Here is a 24,178-nt window from a genome sequence, read left to right as displayed (position 1 = left end):
TCTTTTTACAGCATTTTTCTCTAAATGAAAAAAAAAAATCCAATACTTTTTTTACTGTAATAAACTGTGGTGTTGTTTTGGCATTAACAGTAATACACCCAAAAATATACGCTTGTTGATTTGCAGTAAAAAATAAAATAAAAAATAAAAAAATAAAAAACTGTAATTGTACTGTAAAATTGCAGTTTAATTATTTACAGTAAAAAAAAACTAATGTACATTTTACAGTAAAATTTTGGCAACTGAGTTGCCTTTTTTTTTTAACATAAAAACAGCAGTACAGTTTTTCCATTTACAGTAATATACACTACATTTTGAGGTGAAATGATTGCAACTTACCATATTTTTGTGACATTTTAGTTTTTAATCTACTGTATCTACTATATGATCAAACATTCAAACCGTTTTTTAAATAGAAATAAATACTAATAATGAGGATTTCAAAGCAGGTTATCCATCAAATTGTGCAATGTAAAAGCAGCAATAGATTTCATGGTCAAATTGTGACATTTACTGTGCTTTTTACAGCATTTTTCTCTAAATGAAAAAAAAAGTACTCTTTTTTTTTACTGTAATAAACTGTGGTGTCGTTTCGGCATTTACAGTAATACGCCCAAAAATATATACTTGTTGATTTGCGGTAAAAACAAACCAAAAAAACTGTAAGTGTACAGTAAAATAGCAGGGTTTTTTTATTTACAGTAAAAAATAAAAAAAATGTACATTTTACAGTAAAATTCTGGCACTGAGCTGCCCTTTTTTTTTACCATAAAAAAAGCAGTAATGTTTTTCCATTTACAGTAAAATACACTACATTTTGAGGTGAAATTATTGCAATTTACCATATTTTTTTGACATTTTAGTTTTTAATCTACTAATAAAATGCATTTAAAAAATGGTAATCACTGTTAGACGCGGCCCTCTGGGGCCAAACATAACTATGTGGCCCTCAGTGAAAACCACTTTGACACCTCTGAGTTAGCGTCATTCTTTGTCACGCTAGTCCATTCCATCCATTAGAATATGCTCGGGAAAAACATGTGCAAATCTATTTTAGGGTCGCATTTGGCGCCTTATGGTGCACCAGCTGCGAGAGCGGGCCCTATTGCCACCTGCTGTGCGCCCCACGTTATCTCCCCATCGCTCCACGTCTGCAGCAGCCGTTTTAGGGAGCTGTGAGTCAGCTCTGTGGACTGCAGCCAACGTGACCTTGGTTTCACTTGTCAGATGAGAGTAAAAACTATTCAACTGCTCAGCTTTAAAGTGAGATGCACAATAGAGTCTGATTGGGTGGAAAGTCCGAGTGCACGAGTGCTGATTCTAATGATGACTCAAGAACGGCTTCAGTGAGACCACACAAATATCATGAAATGTACCCTGAAGGTGGAGAGTGAGAGTGGACGTTTTGCAAAGACATAAAGAAGAAAGTGCAGGTGTGAAAGTAACATGTCTTCTAAAAACTAAATCATGCAAAACATCTGCTAAGTTTGCTGGAATCATTCTAAAAGTCTGGAAACAAAAGCGTGTCCTTGGACCTTGATGGGCAAGGTCATATCTTCATGACTAATCAACAGCTTTAAATTGATGTGACGCTTATTTACATAAGAAAATGTCATTTTATTCACCTTTGAGTCGTTTTATTGGACACACTAGATGAGGCAATTGCTGAAGGAACTGCGTGTGAATGCTCCAATGCTGAAGTTGAACTGAAATCCCGGAATTTTGTTTTAGAATTTATGAAGTAGAGCACACAATTTTGAACAGGCTGAATATTTTTGAAGTTGGAACCGTTTGAATCAGATGAAAAATGTGGGACTTGTGGAACTTTGAAGAATGTCCCATTGATTTCAATGGGAATTTCGGGAAAAGCGGGAATTTTTTTGAAATTGGTAAAAAAAAAACATGAATGGTCTGAATGAGTTGAAATGGTTGGTGTTGGAATTTTTCTAATCGGTTGAGAACTGTTGAAGTAGTAACATTTTTAATTGAGAAATGGTATTCCTGGAATTTCGGGAAAACCAGGAATTTTTCCAGTTCAAAAAACAACTTCGTTTTTTGTCCTGATTAAGAGGAATGTTTTGACAGTGGAACGTTTGGAATGGAAATGGAATTTTTCTCAAATTTGGGGATTTCGGGAAAAGCGGGAATTTTTTGAAATTGGTATAAAAACATGTTCTGAATGAGTTGAAATGGTTGGTGTTGGAATTTTTCAAATAGGTTGAGAACTGTTGAAGTAGGAACATGTTGAATTGAGAAATGGTATTACGGAATTCCTGGAATTTCGGGAAAACCGGGAATTTTTCCAGTTCAAAAAACAACTTCGTTTTTTGTCCTGATTAAGAGGAATGTTTTGACCGTAGAACGGTTGAAATGCGTTGAAAAATGTGGAAGGAGTAGTCGCCAGAAAAAAAGGGTGAAAATAGGGCTTTGGAAAACCAGGAATTCTGGAAAAACCTGGAATTTTTTAAAACTTAGAAAAGGGGAAGTTTGACTTTCCATGATGGTGGAATATGTTGAAGTTGGAACAGTTTGAATCAGATGAAAAATGTGGGACTTTTGGAACTTTGAAGAATGTCCCGTTGATTTCAATGGGAATTTTCCTCAAATTTGGGAATTTCGGTAAAACCTGGAATTTTTCCAGTTAAAAAAACAACTTCGTTTTTTGTCCTGATTGAGAGGAATGTTTTGACGGTGGAGCGGTTGAAATGGAAATGGAATTTTCCTAAAATTTGGGAATTTCGGGAAAAGCGGGAATTTTTTGGAAATTGGTGGAAAAAAACATGAATGGTCTGATGAGTTGAAATGGTTGGTGTTGAAATTTTTCAAATCGGTTGAGAACTGTTGAAGTAGTAACATGTTGAATTGAGAAATGGTATTACGGAATTCCTGGAATTTCGGGAAAACTGGGAATTTTTCCAGTTAAATAAACAACTTCGTTTTTTGTCCTGATTGAAAGGAATGTTTTGACGGTGGAGCGGTTGAAATGGAAATGGAATTTTCCTCAAATTTGGGAATTTCGGGAAAAGCGGGAATTTTTGGGAAATTGGTAAAAAACATGAATGGTCTGAATGAGTTGAAATGGTTGGTGTTGGAATTTTTCAAATCGGTTGAGAACTGTTGAAGTAGTAACATGTTGAATTGAGAAATGGTATTACGGAATTCCTGGAATTTCGGGAAAACCGGGAATTTTTCCAGTTAAAAAAACAACTTCGGTTTTTGTCCTGATTGAGAGGAATGTTTTGACGGTGGAGCGGTTGAAATGCGTTGAAAAATGTGGAAGGAGTAGTCGCCCGAAAAAAGGGTGAAAATAGGTCTTTGGAAAACCAGGATTTCTGGAAAATCCTGGAATTTTTTTTTAAACTTGGAAAAGGGGAAGTTTGACTTTCCAGGATGGTGGAATATGTTGAAGTTGGAACAGTTTGAATCAGATGAAAAATGTGGGACTTTTGGAACTTTTAAGAATGTCCCGTTGATTTCAATGGGAATTTTCCTCAAATTTGGGAATTTCGGGAAAACCGGGAATTTTTCCAGTTAAATAAACAACTTCGTTTTTTGTCCTCATTGAGAGGAATGTTTTGACGGTGGAGCGGTTGAAATGAAAATGGAATTTTCCTAAAATTTGGGAATTTCGGGAAAAGCGGGAATTTTTTTGAAATTGGTAAAAAACATGAATGGTCTGAATGAGTTGAAATGGTTGGTGTTGCTAAAACAATGGCACAGTGCTGTGTACAGAACATAAACTTAGTTTGAGTTTGTTCCAGAATTAGGTCACACGCTACCTTCCCTTCTTTTCCCTAAAGCGGAGCACATATGGGAACTTTATACATTCCTGCTGTCAAAAAAAGTAATGTAACCCCATTTTTTACACACAAAAGTGTTTGTCTGGCAGTCCCAGAAGACCCCCCCGGTTTGTTCAGGCATGATAGATTCCTGCCAACTTACATAAGCCCGGCAAGTCAACTGCGTTATTTGACGCATGCAAGGAACTCCACCAGGGTTTTTTTTTTGTTTACTAGAAGTGGATGAGTCACTTAATCACTGACACCGTGCTAGTGGTCCGCCAGGCCTGGCTTCAGCTAAAAAATGGTCTGCAACTCGTCTCAGTGGCCTTCGGAGAGGAGAAGAATTCAAAGTGTCTTCTGAAGAGAGTCCCCGCCGCTCTCAGGTGATGAAGACATCAGTCAACCCGCCATGGAAGATTATACCTTCAGAATGGAACGCTGCTGTGTTCTTCTAGTATGCGAGTACAGTAACTCTCAGAGGACCTCACGTTCCTCCCCAGGAGATGTAGCTAGAAGTTTGCCAGAAAGTTACCAGGGATGACTGTGGACTGTGGACAACTTTTGAAGTTCAAACAACCCGAGTCTGAAGTTCAACCTATTTTCGTAGTGGTAATCTTGCTAAATCACGCAAAAAAATCTGCTTGACTTCGTCAAATCTTACCAACCTTTTGCTGACTCGAATCTTGCAAGGCTTGCTCCCGATCTCACCTCGGCTAAATTATCTGCGATTTCTGCAAATCTTGCTGGAATTTAGCTAAATCACACGAGACTTCACTAAATCGGGAAAATCTCCCGCTAAATCGGGCGGGAGTTCCGCAAATCTCATGAGATGCACTAAATGCCGCAAAGCCTAATCAAATCCTGTGAAGAATTCAACCAGGACGTCCACTAAAAAAATCTCAATTCCTGTGGAACTTTCACAAAATCACCTGAAATCTTGTCAAATCAGTGTCAATCAATCAAAGTTTACTTATATAGCCCTAAATCACGAGTGTCTCAAAGGGCTGCACAAGCCACAACGACATCCTGGGCTCAGATCCCACATCAGGGCAAGAAAAAACTCAACCCAATAGGATGACAATGAGAAACTTGGGAGAGGACCGCAAATCTCACGAGACTTTTACAAAATCACGAGAGATGTCCTTAGACCTGTCAGACACTTCCGCAAAAACCTTTGCTAAATCACGCAAGATGTTTTTAAATCTCACAAGACTTTTACAAAGTCACGAGAGATGTCCTTAGACCTGTCAGACACTTCCGCAAAAACCTTTGCTAAATCACGCAAGATGTTTTTAAATCTCACAAGACTTTTACAAAGTCACGAGAGATGTCCTTAGACCTGTTAGATGTCCACTAAATCCAGCGAGACTTCCGCAAAGACCTTCGCTAAATCACGCTAAATGTTTTTAAATCTCACAAGACTTTTATGAAATCACGAGAGATGTCCTTAGACCTGTCAGAGACTTCTGCAAAGACCTTTGCTAAATCACGCAAGATGTTTTTAAATCTCACAAGACTTTTAGAAAGTCACGAGAGATGTCCTTAGACCTGTTAGAGACTTCCGCAAAGACCTTCGCTAAATCACGCAAGTTGTTTTTAAATCTCACAAGACTTTTAGAAAGTCACGAGAGATGTCCTTAGACCTGTTACAGACTTCCGCAAAGACCTTCGCTAAATCACGCAAGTTGTTTTTAAATCTCATAAGACTTTTATGAAATCACAAGAGAAGTCCTTAGACCTGTTAGACTTCCAGAAAAACCTTTGCTAAATCACGCAAGATGTTTTTAAATCTCACAAGACTGTTATGAAATCACGAGAGATGTCCTTAGACCTGTTAGAGACTTCCGCAAAGACCTTTGCTAAATCACGCAAGATGTTTTTAAATCTCACAAGACTTTTACAAAGTCACAAGAGATGTCCTTAGACCTGTTAGATGTCCACTAAATCCTGCGAGACTTCCGCGAAGCCCTTTGCTAAATCACGCAAGTTGTTTTTAAATCTCACAAGACTTTTATGAAATCACGAGAGATGTCCTTAGACCTGTTAGAGACTTCCGCAAAGACCTTTGCTAAATCACGCAAGATATTTTTAAATCTCACAAGACTTTTACAAAGTCACAAGAGATGTCCTTAGACCTGTTAGATGTCCACTAAATCCTGCGAGACTTCCGCGAAGCCCTTTGCTAAATCACGCAAGTTGTTTTTAAATCTCACAAGACTTTTATGAAATCACGAGAGATGTCCTTAGACCTGTTAGAGACTTCTGCAAAGACCTTTGCTAAATCATGCAAGTTGTTTTTAAATCTCACAAGACTTTTATGAAATCACGAGAGATGTCCTTAGACCTGTTAGAGACTTCCGCAAAGACCTTTGCTAAATCATGCAAGTTGTTTTTAAATCTCACAAGACTTTTATGAAATCAGGAGAGATGTCCTTAGACCAGTTAGATTTCTGCAAAGACCTTTGCTAAATCACGCAAGATGTTTTTAAATCTCACAAGACTTTTACAAAGTCACGAGAGATGTCCTTAGACCTGTCAGATATCCACTAAATCCTATGAGACTTCCGCAAAGACCTTCGCTAAATCACGCTAGATGTTTTTAAATCTCATAATAATGTTTCTAAGTAAAGCGAGACTTTTGCAAATCTTGGAAGGTTTTGTGTAAAATCCCATTTGTTCAGATCTCCCGAGACTTGTGCCAATCAATTTAAATACTTCCGTACAACCGACAAGATTTCTGCCAAGTCACTTGTAGTGCAGTCAAATCCTAGAAGATTTCCGCTAGACCACGTGAGACTTCCTCGTATCTAACAAGACTTAAGTCACACAAGGCTTCTGCTAATTCGAGACTTCCCCAAAGTCAAGCCAACATTATGAATTCCACTCGCCACATCCCCAGAATCTATCACCTCGCTATCTTTATCTCGTGCCTGCTCGATGGTACGCAACTGTCGTCATCAGGATTGCTTCGCTATAAACCGGATCTTCAAGATAGGTGAGAGTGAGACATCAGTGTGTAGGTCAACTCAACCAGATTATTTCCCTCTGTTGAGGTCTATTTTTGTAGCGCTACAAAGCAGGCCTATTGTTTCGCGTGTCAATAAGAGATCGAGGGGCCATGTTTGATTTAGGGATACAATAGTTTTAAATAGAGGGGGGGGGTCACCTTGTTGTAGAGTGACATACGATACAACAATGAGTCACCTTGGTGGTTGGCAGAGAAGAATAATGTCCTGTTTTTCAAGCACGAGGTCCATACCATATAGTGATAGCATACGGGTGACCTGCGTCACGGGTCCAGCAGATTCCTCACGTTTACAAACACTAAATTAGTCTGATTTCTCAAATAATTGAGTTTTTTCCATTGAAGTCCCAGTTTCCATGCTCTATCTCTAATGCGGCTGTTGGCCTAACGCAGTGTGCTCTTTGTACATGACATTTCGAGTAATTTAGCGAAAATCTTGCACGATTTGCGGAAGGTGTGCTCGATTTGGCAGAAATCTCCCAGATCTGATTAAGTGATCGCAAGATTTTGAGAAAGTCTTGCGGGATTTTGAGTAAGTTTCCAGTAGTTTAGCAGAAATCTTGGAGGGTTTGCTATCGTCTCACGTCATTTACGAGAATCTGGTGTGGCTGAGCGGGAGAGATGAGAACATGTTTTTACTTCTACTCGACGTCCATTGCACCGGTCCTCTCCAAGGTTTCTCATTGTCCCATTGGGTTGAGTTTTTCCTTGCCCTGATGTGGGATCTGAGCCGAGGATGTCGTTGTGGCTTGTGCAGCCCTATGAGACACTCGTGATTTAGGGCTATATAAGTAAACATTGATTAATTGATTGATTCTAGAGACAGAGACCAAGCTACTAGCTCTATCTTATTAGCATGTGTCATTCTCTCTCTATACTTTTCACATTTTCTTGGTATCAGACAATATTTTCGGTATATGCGATGGAATTTTGACCTGACATGTTTGGACTGTCATCTGCAGTCTTCTCCAGAAGGGTCACCTGACCACTGTGAGGTGTTGCCTATCAGCTGTTCTTACAGGCGCGGCCAACCAGGCAGACCTGTCAAGTCTACCTCAAACGATGGATTAAGGAGGCGAACGAACTAAGGAAGCGGCCCCTAGGAAACCATCAATCGGGATACCTGGAACTCCTTCCTTCATTAACCATCAAACCTCAAATCTTGTGAGATGAATGTGAATCTTGCATCATTTCAGCAAAATACCCTGAGGATTCCTCAGATTTTGCAAGACTTTAACTAAATTACGCAAAACTTTCACAAATCTTGCAAAATTTCAGAACTTCCTCATACATATACGCTGCTGACCTATCTCCGCTCGGGATGGTCTCCTGCTGGCCCCACTATGGACTGGACTCTCACTATTATGTTAGATCCACTATGGACTGGACTCTCACTATTATGTTAGATCCACTATGGACTGGACTCTCACAATATTATGCTAGATCCACTCGACGTCCATTGCACCGGTCGGCCCTCCAAGGTTTCTCATTGTCCCATTGGGTTGAGTTTTTCCTTGCCCTGATGTGGGATATGAGCCGAGGATGTCGTTGTGGCTTGTGCAGCCCTTTGAGACACTCGTGATTCAGGGCTATATAATTAAACATTGATTGATTGATTGATTGATTGAGAAAGAATCCTCCATTCTAACTCCTAAAAGTCATGTATGCTTACTTACTTACTTAATCCTCTTGGTCCCTGAGGCTTTGACGATCTGCCTCCATCTGGACCTGTCTTGAGCAACATGCTGTGCCTCGCCCCAGGTTAGGTTCATCTCCTTCAGCTCAGCGGTCACCGTACGCCGCCACGTGTTCTTGGGCCGGCCTTGTTTCCTTTTCCCAGGTGGAGTCCAACGTAGTGCGATCTTGGGGATGCGGTCTTGATCCATCCTCAGAAAATGCCCAAGCCATTGGAATCGGCGGCATTTGATCTCTAGCACCACACTGTTGCACTTGGTCTTCTTGTATAGATGTGCATTGGATATTTTCTCAGGCCGGAAGATTCGACGGAGTTTCCTGAGGCATCCATTGTGGAAGGCTTCGACTTTTTTCATGTCGTAGGATGTTACTCGCCAGCACTCCGAGCCGTACAACAATACAGATTTTACATTATTGTTGTAAAGTCTGACCTTTGTTCTTAAGCTGTATTGCTTGGACTTCCAGATGGTGTGTAGCCTAGCACACACACCAAAGTCATGTATGACTGCCACTAAATTATACAGGATGTCCTCAAATCTGGTGAGATTTACGTTCAATCTCATAAAACTTCCACTAAGTCAGGTGAGAATTCTTTAGACTTTGACTAAATCACACCAGTCATGAACGACTTCCACAAGTCTTGCAAGATTTCCGCTAAGTCACTGAAGACTGCATCAAATTTGCAAGACTGGTCCTGAAAGGCCTACTGAAAGCCACTACTACCGACCACGCAGTCTGATAGTTTATATATCAATGAGGAAATCTTAACATTGCAACACATGCCAATACGGCCGGGTTAGCTTATAAAGTGACATTTTAAATTTCCCGGGGAACTTCCGGTTCAAAACGCCTTTGGAGGATGACGTATGCGCGTGACGTCGCGAGGTCCACGGAAGTGTTTGGACCCTATTGGACACTCTGTTTTCTTCGACAAAATTCCACAGTATTCTGGACATCTGTGTTGGTGAATCTTTTGCAATTTGTTTAATGAACAATGGAGGCTGCAAAGAAGAACGGCTGGCTGTAGCAACACAACAAGGAGGACTTCGTTGGATAGCAGACACTAGCGCCGGCGACCTCACCTTGACTTCCTACGTCTCCGGGCCGCCGACCGCATCGTCGATCGCTGGAACGCAGGTGAGCACGGGTGTTGATGAGCAGATGAGGGCTGGCTGGCGTAGGTGGAGTGCTAATGTTTTTATCATAGCTCTGACGAGGTCCCGTTGCTAAGTTAGCGTCGTTAGCAACAGCATTGCCAGGCTTCGACAGGTGGCACAGCATTAACCGTGTATTTACATGTCCAGTGTTTGGTTCGGTGTCTCTTGATAGTAGTATTGTTGATCTTCTGTCTATCCTTCCAGTCAGGGGTTTATTTCTTTTGTTTCTATCTGCATTTGAGACAGATGCTATCACGTTAGCTCATGCTAAAGAGCTTCGTCGATGTATTGTCGTGGAGATAAAAGTCACTGTGAATGTCCATTTCGCCTTCTCGACTCTCATTTTCAAGAGGATATAGTATCCGAGGTGGTTTAAAATACAAATCCGTGATCCACAATAGAAAAAGGAGAGACTGTGGATTCCAATGAGCCAGCTTGTACCTAAGTTACGGTCAGAGCGAAAAAAGATATCTCTTGAACTGCATTCTAGTTCGTCACTCTAACGTTCCTCATCCACAAATCTTTCATCCTCGCTCAAATTAATGGGGTAATCGTCACTTTCTCGCTCCGAATATCTCTCGCTCCATGTAAACAACGGGGAATTGTGAGCAGCACTACCGCTTGTGACGTCACGCTACTTCCGGTAGGGGCAAGGGTTTTTTTTTATCAGCGAGCAAAAGTTGCGAACTTTATCGTCGATTAAATCCTTTCAGCAAAAATATGGCAATATCGCGAAATGATCAAGTATGACACATAGAATGGATCTGCTATTCCCGTTTAAATAAAAAATATTCATTTCAGTAGGCCTTTAATCGCACAAAACCTCGTGAAATCTTGAGAGATCTACATACGTCCAATCGATCGTGCGAGACTTTCCAATCCCACGAGACTTCTAACTCGTGCGAGCCAGCCTGTCATGCGTTTGACAGCCAACAGATTGTTCTGGCAAGGCTGTCGGGAGTCCAAAAAATGCAAACTATCTCACGGCGTTGTCCAACGTGTCCTAAATTAGTCGTTAAATCTTTTCAGTTCTGCTCCGCTCGGTTCATCCCGATCCTCCAACAACAACAAAGTAGTCTATTAATGAAATGCAAATCCATCTATCTTGGTGTGTTTCCAGCCTGAGGCAGAAAGTAAAACCTGCAATTTTTGCCTGGTAGAAATATAATTAGGCACTGTCGGTTCAGGCAATAAATCATTTGAAGGATAAAATAACGATTATTTTCTAAGGAGTGAATGTTTAGACCTGATTAGAACATTTCCCAAGGTCTCCACTTTGGGAAATCACTGAAGCGTGGAACCTCTCCTCAGGTTCACTCAGAGGTACGGTAGGTGATACCTTTTTTGGGTAAAAATCCTAAGGCTGGTGCGAGGTCATGCTAAAGCTCTTTGTTTCTAGCGAGCTGCATGTGGCTCTCAGGGCTTCTCTCAGCGAGTTGGACGTTGTAGTGAAGTCAGACTTGGATCTGCTTGTGTTTGTTGTGTGCAAACATGACTAAGTCTCATCCTTACACACATCTTCTTGCCATTGCCTTCGGGAAAATCATTGAAAGTAAACAAGTTCAGTCTAGGGTTGTCCCGATACCAATGTTTTGGTACCAAAATGTATTTCGATACCTTTCCAACCACAAAAAATGTCATTATTGTCTTTATTTGAACAAGTGTAAATTAAACATATGTTTATTATTGCAATTTAGTCCTTAAAAAAAATAGTGAACATACTAGACAACTTGTCTTTTAGTAGTAAGTAAACAAACAAAGACTTCTAATTAGTCTGCAGTAACACATTGTGTCATTTATACACCTATTATTTTGTACACATTATGAGGGACAGACTGTAAAAAATGGATTATTAATCTACTTGTTCATTTACTATTAAAACATGTTCTATTTACACTTCTGTTAAAATGTAATAATCACTTATTCTTCTCTTCTTTGATACTTGACATTAGTTTTGGATGATACCACACATTTAGGTATCGATGTGATACCAAGTAGTTACAGGATCATACATTGGTCATATTCAAAGTCCTCATGTGTCATATATATAATAAATATATAATATATAATAAATAAATATAGTATATAATAAATAAATAAATATATATATATATATATATATATATATATATATATATATAATAATAAATAAATATAGTATATAATATAATATATATATATATATATATATATATATATATATATATATATATATATATATATATATATATAATAAATGTATAATATATAATAAATAAATATAGTATATAATAAATAAATAAATATATATATATATATATATAATAAATAAATATAGTATATAATAAATAAATATAGTATATAATAAATATATATATATATATATATATATATATATATTGTATTTACATAGAAAAAATAAAATACTTGAATTTCAGTGTTCCAGTGGCTATCCATTAGATGGCAGTATTGTCCTGTTTAACTTCTCCGTTCATGATGAGTATATCATTTCGGCCGCCATGTCTGTAATTTCCTCGTTCTTCTGCTTCGTTTCCTTGTTGTGTGCGCAGTTGTGCACTCTACTCTCTAAAAGCCCTAGATGTTATGACGTCATTGGGCAGGCAAGCTGTTTTATATTGTGGGAAAGCGGACGTGAGAACAGGCTGTCTCCACTCAGTCTCAGGTCCGCATTGAGCTGGAGGGGGCGTGGCCTCCAGCTCCGGCTGAATACCGGGAGTTTGTCGGGAGAGGCGCTGAATATCGGGATTCTCCCGCTGAAAACGGGAGGGTTGGCAAGTATGCTAAATACGCTTTTGTACTTGGTATCATTACAGTGGATGTCAGGTGTAGATTTATTTACATTGTGGCGCCGGTGAGCTATTGTATCCTCCTACGGCGTGTAGTGAAACATGTTTAGCTATTCCTCATCCTCCGTTCTCCCTTTTCTGTCTACACACTGTGTCTGCTTGTAAGTACTCTGTGTGTGCGCGCTGCCGAACATGCTCCTCTGCTCGTAAAACCAGCAATGTCACGACGTGACGACGCGCCGTCATGCCCGGAAACCGGTACTTTTCAAACAGAGTATAGTACCGTTTTTGATTCATTAGTCCCATGATACCACACTAGTACCGGTATAGCGTACAACCCTAGATTGTAGATATTTTGGAGGCGACAACTGTTGCTGTCTGTGTTTTTGTTCCAATATTGGAGCCGGTTCATGGCGTCGGCGAGGTTCAGCTTTGATGTGGCCAAGAAGCGGGAAGTCGTTCATTCCTTCACTAACGTGCTGACGAAGAAGGAAGAAGTGACAGAGTTCATGTTTGCCAACAACTGGATCTTCCTGTTTGCCAAAGTGAAGATGACGCTCACAGCAGGTGCCTTCCTAAAAGTCATTGTCATGCACCTGAATACTTCTCAAGGGTGCAGCGAGTCCTGCTTGTTGTAACAACGCTCGTTTGTTCAGTCTAAGTCCACATCAAGTCCCAGTCACCTGTTCAACTTCTTTGAATGTCTAAGCATGTGTTTATGTCGCACTAATAACCTCATTGTAATACCAGCGTACATAACTGTCCAATTACGCTGCATTTAAACCCCGCACGCCGTGACTTCCTGCTCAGCGCAAAGTAAGCTTCAAAATAAATATGTGTGGTATTAATCCGCATACTACCACAGCAACTAACAGAATGTTTATTTCAACATGTGTCGTGTTAAACCTCATTATAATCTTCGCGTACCCCAATTTAGCCACTGTCCAATTACGCAACATTAAAACCTGCACACGGTGACTTCCTGCTCAGTGCAAAGTAAGCTTCAAAATAAAAGTATGGCAGTATTAACCTGGATTCTACCACACCAACAAACAAAATGTTTATGTCGACATGTGTCACTTACGCGACATTAAAACCTGCACAGAGTGACTTCCTGCTCAGCTGCAAAATAAAAGCATGACAGTATTAGACCAAATTCTACCACAGCAACAAACAAAATATTTATGTCGACATGTGTCACTTACGCAACATAAAAACCTGCACAGAGTGACTTCCTGCTCATCTTCAAAATAAAAGCATGACAGTAATAGACCAAATTCTACCACAGCAACAAACAAAATATTTGTCGACATGTGTCACTTACGCAACAGTCAAACCTGCACACGGTGACTTCCTGCTCAGTGCAAGGTAAGCTTCAAAATAAAAGTATGGCAGTATTAACCTGGATTCTACCACACCAACAAACAAAATATTTATGTCGACATGTGTCACTTACGCAACATTAAAACCTGCACACAATGTCTTCCTGCTCAGTGCAAAGTAAGCTTCAAAATAAAAGTACGGCAGTATTAACCTGGATTCTACCACACCAACAAACAAAATGTTTATGTCGACATGTGTCACTTACGCAACATTAAAACCTGCACAGAGTGACTTCCTGCTCAGCTCCAAAATAAAAGCATGGCAATATTAAACCAAATTCTACCACAGCAACTAACAAAATATGTATGTCGACATGTGTCACTTACGCAACAGTCAAACCTGCACACGGTGACTTCCTGCTCAGTGCAAAGTAAGCTTCAAAATAAAAGTATGGCAGTATTAACCTGGATTCTACCACACCAACAAACAAAATGTTTATGTCGACATGTGTCACTTACGCAACATTAAAACCTGCACAGAGTGACTTCCTGCTCAGCTGCAAAATAAAAGCATGGCAATATTAGACCAAATTCTACCACAGCAACTAACAAAATGTTTATGTCGACATGTGTCACTTACGCAACATTAAAACCTGCACAGAGTGACTTCCTGCTCAGCTTCAAAATAAAAGCATGACAGTATTAGACCAAATTCTACCACAGCAACTAACAAAATGTTTATGTCGACATGTGTCACTTACGCAACATTAAAACCTGCACAGAGTGACTTCCTGCTCAGCTTCAAAATAAAAGCATGACAGTATTAGACCAAATTCTACCACAGCAACTAACAAAATGTTTATGTCGACATGTGTCACTCACGCAACATTAAAACCTGCAAAGAGTGACTTCCTGCTCAGCTCTAAAATAAAAGCTTGGCAATATTAGACCAAATTCTACCAGAGCAACTAACAAAATATTTATGTCGACATGTGTCACTTACGCAACATTAAAACCTGCACACGGTGACTTCCTGCTCAGTGCAAAGTAAGCTTCAAAATAAAAGTATGGCAGTATTAACCTGGATTCTACCACACCAACAAACAAAATGTTTATGTCGACATGTGTCACTTACGCAACATTAAAACCTGCACAGACTGACTTCCTGCTCAGCTTCAAAATAAAAGCATGACAGTATTAGACCAAATTCTACCACAGCAACAAACAAAATATTTATGTCGACATGTGTCACTTACGCAACATTAAAACCTGCACACAAAGTCTTCCTGTTCAGTGCAAAGTAAGCTTCAAAATAAAAGTATGGCAGTATTAACCTGGATTCTACCACACCAGCAAACAAAATGTTTATGTCGACATGTGTCACTTACGCGACATTAAAACCTGCACAGAGTGACTTCCTGCTCAGCTTCAAAATAAAAGCATGACAGTATTAGACCAAATTCTACCACAGCAACAAACAAAATATTTATGTCGACATGTGTCACTTACGCAACATAAAAACCTGCACAGAGTGACTTCCTGCTCAGCTGCAAAATAAAAGCATGACAGTATTAGACCAAATTCTACCACAGCAACAAACAAAATATTTATGTCGACATGTGTCACTTACGCAACATTAAAACCTGCACACAATGTCTTCCTGCTCAGTGCAAAGTAAGCTTCAAAATAAAAGTATGGCAGTATTAACCTGGATTCTACCACACCAACAAACAAAATGTTTATGTCGATATGTGTCACTTACGCAACATTAAAACCTGCACAGAGTGACTTCCTGCTCAGCTCCAAAATAAAAGCATGGCAATATTAAACCAAATTCTACCACAGCAACTAACAAAATATTTATGTCGACATGTGTCACTTACGCAACAGTCAAACCTGCACATGGTGACTTCCTGCTCAGTGCAAAGTAAGCTTCAAAATAAAAGTATGGCAGAATTAACCTGGATTCTACCACACCAGCAAACAAAATGTTTATGTCGACATGTGTCACTTACGCAACATTAAAACCTGCACGGAGTGACTTCCTGCTCAGCTTCAAAATAAAAGCATGGCAATATTAGACCAAATTCTACCACAGCAACAAACTAAATATTTATGTCGGCATGTGTCACTTACGCAACATAAAAACCTGCACAGAGTGACTTCCTGCTCATCTTCAAAATAAAAGCATGACAGTATTAGACCAAATTCTACCACAGCAACTAACAAAATATTTATGTCGACATGTGTCACTTACGCAACAATAAAACCTGCACAGAGTGACTTCCTGCTCATCTTCAAAATAAAAGCATGACAGTATTAGACCAAATTCTACCACAGCAACAAACAAAATATTTATGTCGACATGTGTCACTTACGCAACAATAAAACCTGCACAGAGTGACTTCCTGCTCATCTTCAAAATAAAAGCATGACAGTATTAGACCAAATTCTACCACAGCAACTAACGAAATATTTATGTCGACATGTGTCACTTACGCAACAAAAAAACCTGCACAGAGTGACTTCCTGCTCATCTTCAAAATAAAAGCATGACAGTATTAGACCAAATTCTACCACAGCAACTAACGAAATATTTATGTCGACATGTGTCACTTACGCAACAATAAAACCTGCACAGAGTGACTTCCTGCTCATCTTCAAAATAAAAGCATGACAGTATTAGACCAAATTCTACCACAGCAACTAACAAAATATTTATGTCGACATGTGTCACGTACGCAACATTAAAACCTGCACACAATGTCTTCCTGCTTAGTGCAAAGTAAGTTTCAAAATAAAAGTATGGCAGTATTAACCTGGATTCTACCACACCAACAAACAAAATGTTTATGTCGATATGTGTCACTTACGCAACATTAAAACCTGCACAGAGTGACTTCCTGCTCAGCTCCAAAATAAAAGCATGGCAATATTAAACCAAATTCTACCACAGCAACTAACAAAATATTTATGTCGACATGTGTCACTTACGCAACAGTCAAACCTGCACATGGTGACTTCCTGCTCAGTGCAAAGTAAGCTTCAAAATAAAAGTATGGCAGAATTAACCTGGATTCTACCACACCAGCAAACAAAATGTTTATGTCGACATGTGTCACTTACGCAACATTAAAACCTGCACGGAGTGACTTCCTGCTCAGCTTCAAAATAAAAGCATGGCAATATTAGACCATATTCTACCACAGCAACAAACTAAATATTTATGTCGACATGTGTCACTTACGCAACATAAAAACCTGCACAGAGTGACTTCCTGCTCATCTTCAAAATAAAAGCATGACAGTATTAGACCAAATTCTACCACAGCAACTAACAAAATATTTATGTCGACATGTGTCACTTACGCAACAATAAAACCTGCACAGAGTGACTTCCTGCTCATCTTCAAAATAAAAGCATGACAGTATTAGACCAAATTCTACCACAGCAACTAACAAAATATTTATGTCGACATGTGTCACTTACGCAACATAAAAACCTGCACAGAGTGACTTCCTGCTCATCTTCAAAATAAAAGCATGACAGTATTAGACCAAATTCTACCACAGCAACAAACAAAATATTTATGCCGACATGTATTGCCAACTAACAAAATATTTATGTCGACATGTGTCACTTACGCAACATTAAAACCTGCACACAATGTCTTCCTGCTTAGTGCAAAGTAAGCTTCAAAATAAAAGTATGGCAGTATTAACCAAATTCTACCACAGCAACTAACAAAATATTTATGTCGACATGTGTCACTTACGCAACAGTCAAACCTGCACACGGTGACTTCCTGCTTAGTGCAAAGTAAGCTTCAAAATAAAAGTATGGCAGTATTAACCTGGATTCTACCACAGCAACAAACAAAATGTTTATGTCGACATGTGTCACTCACGCAACATTAAAACCTGCACAGAGTGACTTCCTGCTCAGCTCTAAAATAAAAGCATGGCAATATTAGACCAAATTCTACCAGAGCAACTAACAAAATATTTACGTCGACATGTGTCACTTACGCAACATTAAAACCTGCACAGAGTGACTTCCTGCTCAGCTCCAAAATAAAAGCATGGCAATATTAAACCAAATTCTACCACAGCAACTAACAAAATATTTATGTCGACATGTGTCACTTACGCAACAGTCAAACCTGCACACGGTGACTTCCTGCTCAGTGCAAAGTAAGCTTCAAAATAAAAGTATGGCAGTATTAACCTGGATTCTACCGCACCAACAAACAAAATGTTTATGTCGACATGTGTCACTTACGCAACATTAAAACCGGCACAGAGTGACTTCCTGCTCAGCTTCAAAATAAAAGCATGACAGTATTAGACCAAATTCTACCACAGCAACAAAATATTTATGTCGACATGTGTCACTTACGCAACATTAAAACCTGCACACAATGTCTTCCTGCTTAGTGCAAAGTAAGCTTCAAAATAAAAGTATGGCAGTATTAACCTGGATTCTACCACAGCAACAAACAAAATATTTATGTCGACATGTGTCACTTACGCAACATTAAAACCTGCACACAATGTCTTCCTGCTTAGTGCAAAGTAAGCTTCAAAATAAAAGTATGGCAGTATTAACCTGGATTCTACCACAGCAACAAACAAAATGTTTATGTCGACATGTGTCACTCACGCAACATTAAAACCTGCACAGAGTGACTTCCTGCTCAGCTCCAAAATAAAAGCATGGCAATATTAGACCAAATTCTACCAGAGCAACTAACAAAATATTGATGTCGACATGTGTCACTTACGCAACATTAAAACCTGCACACGGTGACTTCCTGCTCAGTGCAAAGTACGCTTCAAAATAAGTGTGGCAGTATTAACCTGGGTTCTACCATAGTACTAACAAAAGGTTTATGTCGACATGTGTTGTATTAATATGCTCATTATAAACCCAGCGTACCAAAACATGACAATTGTCCAATTCATGACGTCAACACTTGCACACAGTGACTTCCTGTTCAGCTTCAAAATAAAAGCGTGGCAGTAATAGCCCAAATTCTACCACAGCAACTAACACAATATTTACGTCCACATGTGTCACGTACGCAACATTAAAACCTGCACACGGTGACTTCCTGCTCAGCTTCAAAATAAAAGCATGACAGCATTAGCCCGAATTCTACCACAGAAACTAACAAAATGCACACATTTATTGATTTTTGTGAGGTTTCCGCCTGTACAAAAGCTTTAATGTCATTGTTAGGAAGACTGAGTATAAATATGAAAATAGAAGAATGAAAATATGTACAAATAGGAACCAAACTGCCGTGAATTTAAAAAAAAACTGCATACTGTCAACATAAACGGGCTCAGATTGAATTTTAAATTGAGTTTTTTTCCTTAGTTCCATTTATTGCTTGGCTTTTTCTTGACCAACACTGGCTTGGTTTGAGGGTGTTTACTTAAAAAACAACTTCTTCTGTACGTGGAGAAAGTGAAGAGTCCAGCTGGTACTTGACCGGGCTGAGAAGCCTTTTCTATCCTCTCCTTCCAGACCACTTCATGGTTTTTATTCCATCTCTGCACCTTTAATCACCTCTTTGTTTCCCTCTTCACTCGCCCACCAAAACGCTTCTTTGTCGGCATACAACATCACCGCCATTGTGTTGGCTGCGCTGGTTCCAAGACTGAAATACTGAGAGATTGATGAAGAGCGTTACAGGACCAGAGTACTCAATCTGCATTCTTCCACCCGGCTGCTTAAAAACCGCTCAACACAAACACAAAACCGAGCCAAATATTACAAGTGTTCTAATTCTTGAACTGGATTTGAACGCCAGGGAGTAAAAATATGTCATAACTTAGATTTGAATTGGCTGAGAGAGTGTTGGAACGAAACTGAGAGGCAAGTTTCAGTTGATCTGACTCATGTAAACGTCCAATTAAAACGCATTAATCACACCAATAATGACAAATTAAAAACAGCAGCAATGATACAGCTAATTAAGAAATATAAATCCCTATGAAATACATGTGAAAAGGATAATTTACAGATATTTAATGTCCCTTATTACACTTGTTTTAATCTTGTGTGTGTGTTTCCATAAATGCCACATGTTGATGATGCAACAGGAACAGCAGCAATGATGCAGCTAATTAAGAAACATACATCCCTATGAAATCCATGTGAAAAGGATCATTTATGGATATTTAATGTCGTCCCTTATTACACTTGTTTTAATCTTGTGTGTGTGTTTCCATAAACGCCACATGTTGATGATGCAACAGGAACAGCAGCAATGATACAGCTAATTAAGAAATATTCATCCCTATGAAATCCATGTGAAAAGGATCATTTATGGATATTTAATGTCCCTTATTACACTTGTTTTAATCTTGTGTGTGTGTTTCCATAAACGCCACATGTTGATGATGCAACAGGAACAGCAGCAATGATACAGCTAATTAAGAAATATACATCCCTATGAAATCCATGTGAAAAGGATCATTTATGGATATCTAATGTATCTTATTACACTTGTTTTAATCTTGTGTGTGTTTCCATAAACGCCACATGTTGATGATGCAACAGGAACAGCAGCAATGATACAACTAATTAAGAAATATACATCCTTATGAAATCCATGTGAAAAGGATCATTAATGGATATTTAATGTCCCTTATTACACTTGTTTTAATCTTGTGTGTGTGTTTCCATAAACGCCACATGTTGATGATGCAACAGGAACAGCAGCAATGATACAGCTAATTAAGAAACATACATCCCTATTAAATCCATGTGAAAAGGATCATTTATGGATATCTAATGTATCTTATTACACTTGTTTTAATCTTGTGTGTGTTTCCATAAATGCCACATGTTGATGATGCAACAGGAACAGCAGCAATGATACAGTTAATTAAGAAATATTCATCCCTATGAAATCCATGTGAAAAGGATCATTTATGGATATTTAATGTCCCTTATTACACTTGTTTTAATCTTGTGTGTGTGTTTCCATAAACACCACATGTTGATGATGCAACAGGAACAGCAGCAATGATACAGCTAATTAAGAAACATACATCCCTATGAAATCCATGTGAAAAGGATCATTTATGGATATCTAATGTCCCTTATTACACTTGTTTTAATCTTGTGTGTGTGTTTCCATAAACGCCACATATTGATGATGCAACAGGAACAGCAGCAATGATACAGCTAATTAAGAAATATACATCCTTATGTAATCCATGTGAAAAGGATCATTTATGGATATTTAATGTCCCTTATTGCACTTGTTTTAATCTTGTGTGTGTGTTTCCATAAACGCCACATATTGATGATGCAACAGGAACAGCAGCAATGATACAGCTAATTAAGAAACATACATCCCTATGAAATCCATGTGAAAAGGATCATTTATGGATATATAATGTCCCTTATTACACATGTTTTAATCTTGTGTGTGTTTCCATAAATGCCACATGTTGATGATGCAACAGGAACAGCAGCAATGATACAGCTAATTAAGAAATATACATCCCTATGAAATCCATGTGAAAAGGATCATGTATGGGTATTTAATGTTCCTTATTACACTTGATTTAATCTTGTGTGTGTGTTTCCATAGACGCCACATTTTGAAGATGCAACGGGAAAAGCAGCAATGATACAGCTAATTAAGAAATATACATCCTTATGAAATCCATGTGAAAAGGATCATTTATGGATATTTAATGTCCCTTATTACACTTGTTTTAATCTTGTGTGGGTTTCCATAAACGCCACATGTTGATGATGCAACAGGAACAGCAGCAATGATACAGCTAATTAAGAAATATACATCCCTATGAAATCCATGTGAAAAGGATCATTTATGGATATTTAATGTCCCTTATTACACTTGCTTTAATCTTGTGTGTGTGATTCCATAAACGCCACATGTTGATGATGCAACAAGAACAGCAGCAATGATGCAGCTAATTAAGAAACATACATCCCTATGAAATCCATGTGAAAAGGATAATTTATGGATATCTAATGTCCCTTATTACACTTGTTTTAATCTTGTGTGTGTTTCCATAAACGCCACATGTTGATGATGCAACAGGAACAGCAGCAATGATACAGCTAATTAAGAAATATACATCCCTATGAAATCCATGTGAAAAGGATCATTTATGGATATCTAATGTCCCTTATTACACTTGTTTTAATCTTGTGTGTGTGTTTCCATAAACGCCACATGTTGATGATGCAACAGGAACAGCAGCAATGATACAGCTAATTAAGAAATATACATCCTTCTGAAATCCATGTGAAAAGGATCATTTATGGATATTTAATGTTCCTTATTACACTTGTTTTAATCTTGTGTGGGTTTCCATAAACACCACATGTTGATGATGCAACAGGAACAGCAGCAATGATACAGCTAATTAAGAAATATACATCCTTCTGAAATCCATGTGAAAAGGATCATTTATGGATATTTAATGTTCCTTATTACACTTGTTTTAATCTTGTGTGGGTTTCCATAAACGCCACATGTTGATGATGCAACAGGAACAGCAGCAATGATACAGCTAATTAAGAAATATACATCCCTATGAAATCCATGTGAACAGGATAATTTATGGATATCTAATGTCCCTTATTACACTTGTTTTAATCTTGTGTGTGTGTTTCCATAAACGCCACATGTCGGTGATGCAACGGTTCCTTTGTGTCCACCCTTGGCTCCTTTTTGTGCTTTTGTGGGGTGAAAAGGAGGCAAGGATAGAAGTTATCTGAGGCGATAAGAAGGCTAATAATAAGAACACTCCTCAGACAGGAAGTAGTTGAGTGGGAGATGGCTGGGGGGGGCAGCAGAGCCGCCAAGTCACTCACTCGCCTAACTTTAGCTGGCGTTTCAGGAACTGAGTCAAAAGACCCGCTTTGTGGTTCCTGTTCATGTGAGAGCTGCTCACATGAAAAAATAAATACATAAATAAGTGTAAAAAAAAGAGCTGCTCACATGAAAAAATAAATACATAAATGTAAAAAAAAGAGCTGCTCACGCTCCTCAACACGTTGTTGTGTAAACATCAGGACCGGTGGCGAGGGTTACGCAACACTTGATTTAAACATGGCCTCATTTCAATGTGCTGTCAAAAGTAAAACCCCGTTAATATAGAAAGTTGTCTTGATTTAGTTTTTGTTTCACTTTTATCATATTTTGATTTGTTTTATTTTTATTTTTTTTAAATTTTAGCTACATATTTTATTCTATTTTGACTTTATACACATTTTGTATATTACATTATTTTATTTGACCTTGTTTTATTTTATTATTGTATGTGTTATGTAGTTTTTATTATTGTTTTATGTATTTTAGTTACGTATTTTATTCTATTTTGACTTTATACACATTTTTTTATATTACATTATTTTATTTGACCTTGTTTTATTTTATTATTGTATGTGTTATGTAGTTTTTATTTATTTTAGCTACGTATTTTATTCTGTTTTGACTTTATACACATTTTTTATATTACATTATTTTATTTGACCTTGTTTTATTTTATTATTGTATGTGTTATGTAGTTTTTATTATTGTTTTATGTATTTTAGTTACGTATTTTATTCTATTTTGACTTTATACACATTTTTTATATTACATTATTTTATTTGACCTTGTTTTATTTTATTATTGTATGTGTTATGTAGTTTTTATTTATTTTAGCTACGTATTTTATTCTGTTTTGACTTTATACACATTTTTTATATTACATTATTTTATTTGACCTTGTTTTATTTTATTATTGTATGTGTTATGTAGTTTTTATTTTTTAATGTATTTTAGTTACATATTTTATTCTATTTTGACTTTATACACATTTTTTTATATTACACTATTTGATTTTACCTTGTTTTATTTTATTTTTGTATGTGTTATGTAGTTTTTATTTATTTTAGCTACGTATTTTATTCTGTTTTGACTTTATACACATTTTTTATATGACATTATTTTATTTGACCTTGTTTTATTTTATTATTGTATGTGTTATGTAGTTTTTTTTATGCATGATGCATTTATTTGTATAAATGTTTTACTATATCACCTACTACTATCCTATTTATTGTATTTGATGGATTTGTTTTCTTTCGCATTTTTTTATTTTACATATTTTTTTAGTTGGTGTATTTAGTTTTTTTACTTTATCAATGTTAGTTTTTGTTACATAGTTTTTTTATGTATGGTGTATTATTGTATTAAAATGTTCAATATTTGTCTTAAAAACTTACTATTATCACAATACGTTTATTATGATGCATAATTTATGTTGTCTATTGTATTTTATTCATTTGTTTTTCACTTTTTATTTTGTTACATAATTATTTAAATGTATGATGTATTTTTTTAATAGAATTTAGTGTAGTCATTTTA

General features: G+C 37.6%; 1 protein-coding gene across 2 annotated transcripts in view; it reads left to right on the top strand.

Annotated features, from left to right (window-relative positions):
* LOC133656932 (E3 ubiquitin-protein ligase NEURL1-like) overlaps window positions 1–24,178 on the top strand; it is a 54,992-nt gene that overhangs the window by 16,876 nt on the left and 13,938 nt on the right. The window lies entirely within an intron of this gene.

Source organism: Entelurus aequoreus, linkage group LG09, assembly GCF_033978785.1.
Source record: "Entelurus aequoreus isolate RoL-2023_Sb linkage group LG09, RoL_Eaeq_v1.1, whole genome shotgun sequence".
Taxonomy (NCBI): Eukaryota; Metazoa; Chordata; class Actinopteri; order Syngnathiformes; family Syngnathidae; genus Entelurus; species Entelurus aequoreus.
The sequence above is the reverse complement of the archived record's forward strand: the minus strand, read 5'-3'. Positions and strand labels throughout refer to the sequence as shown.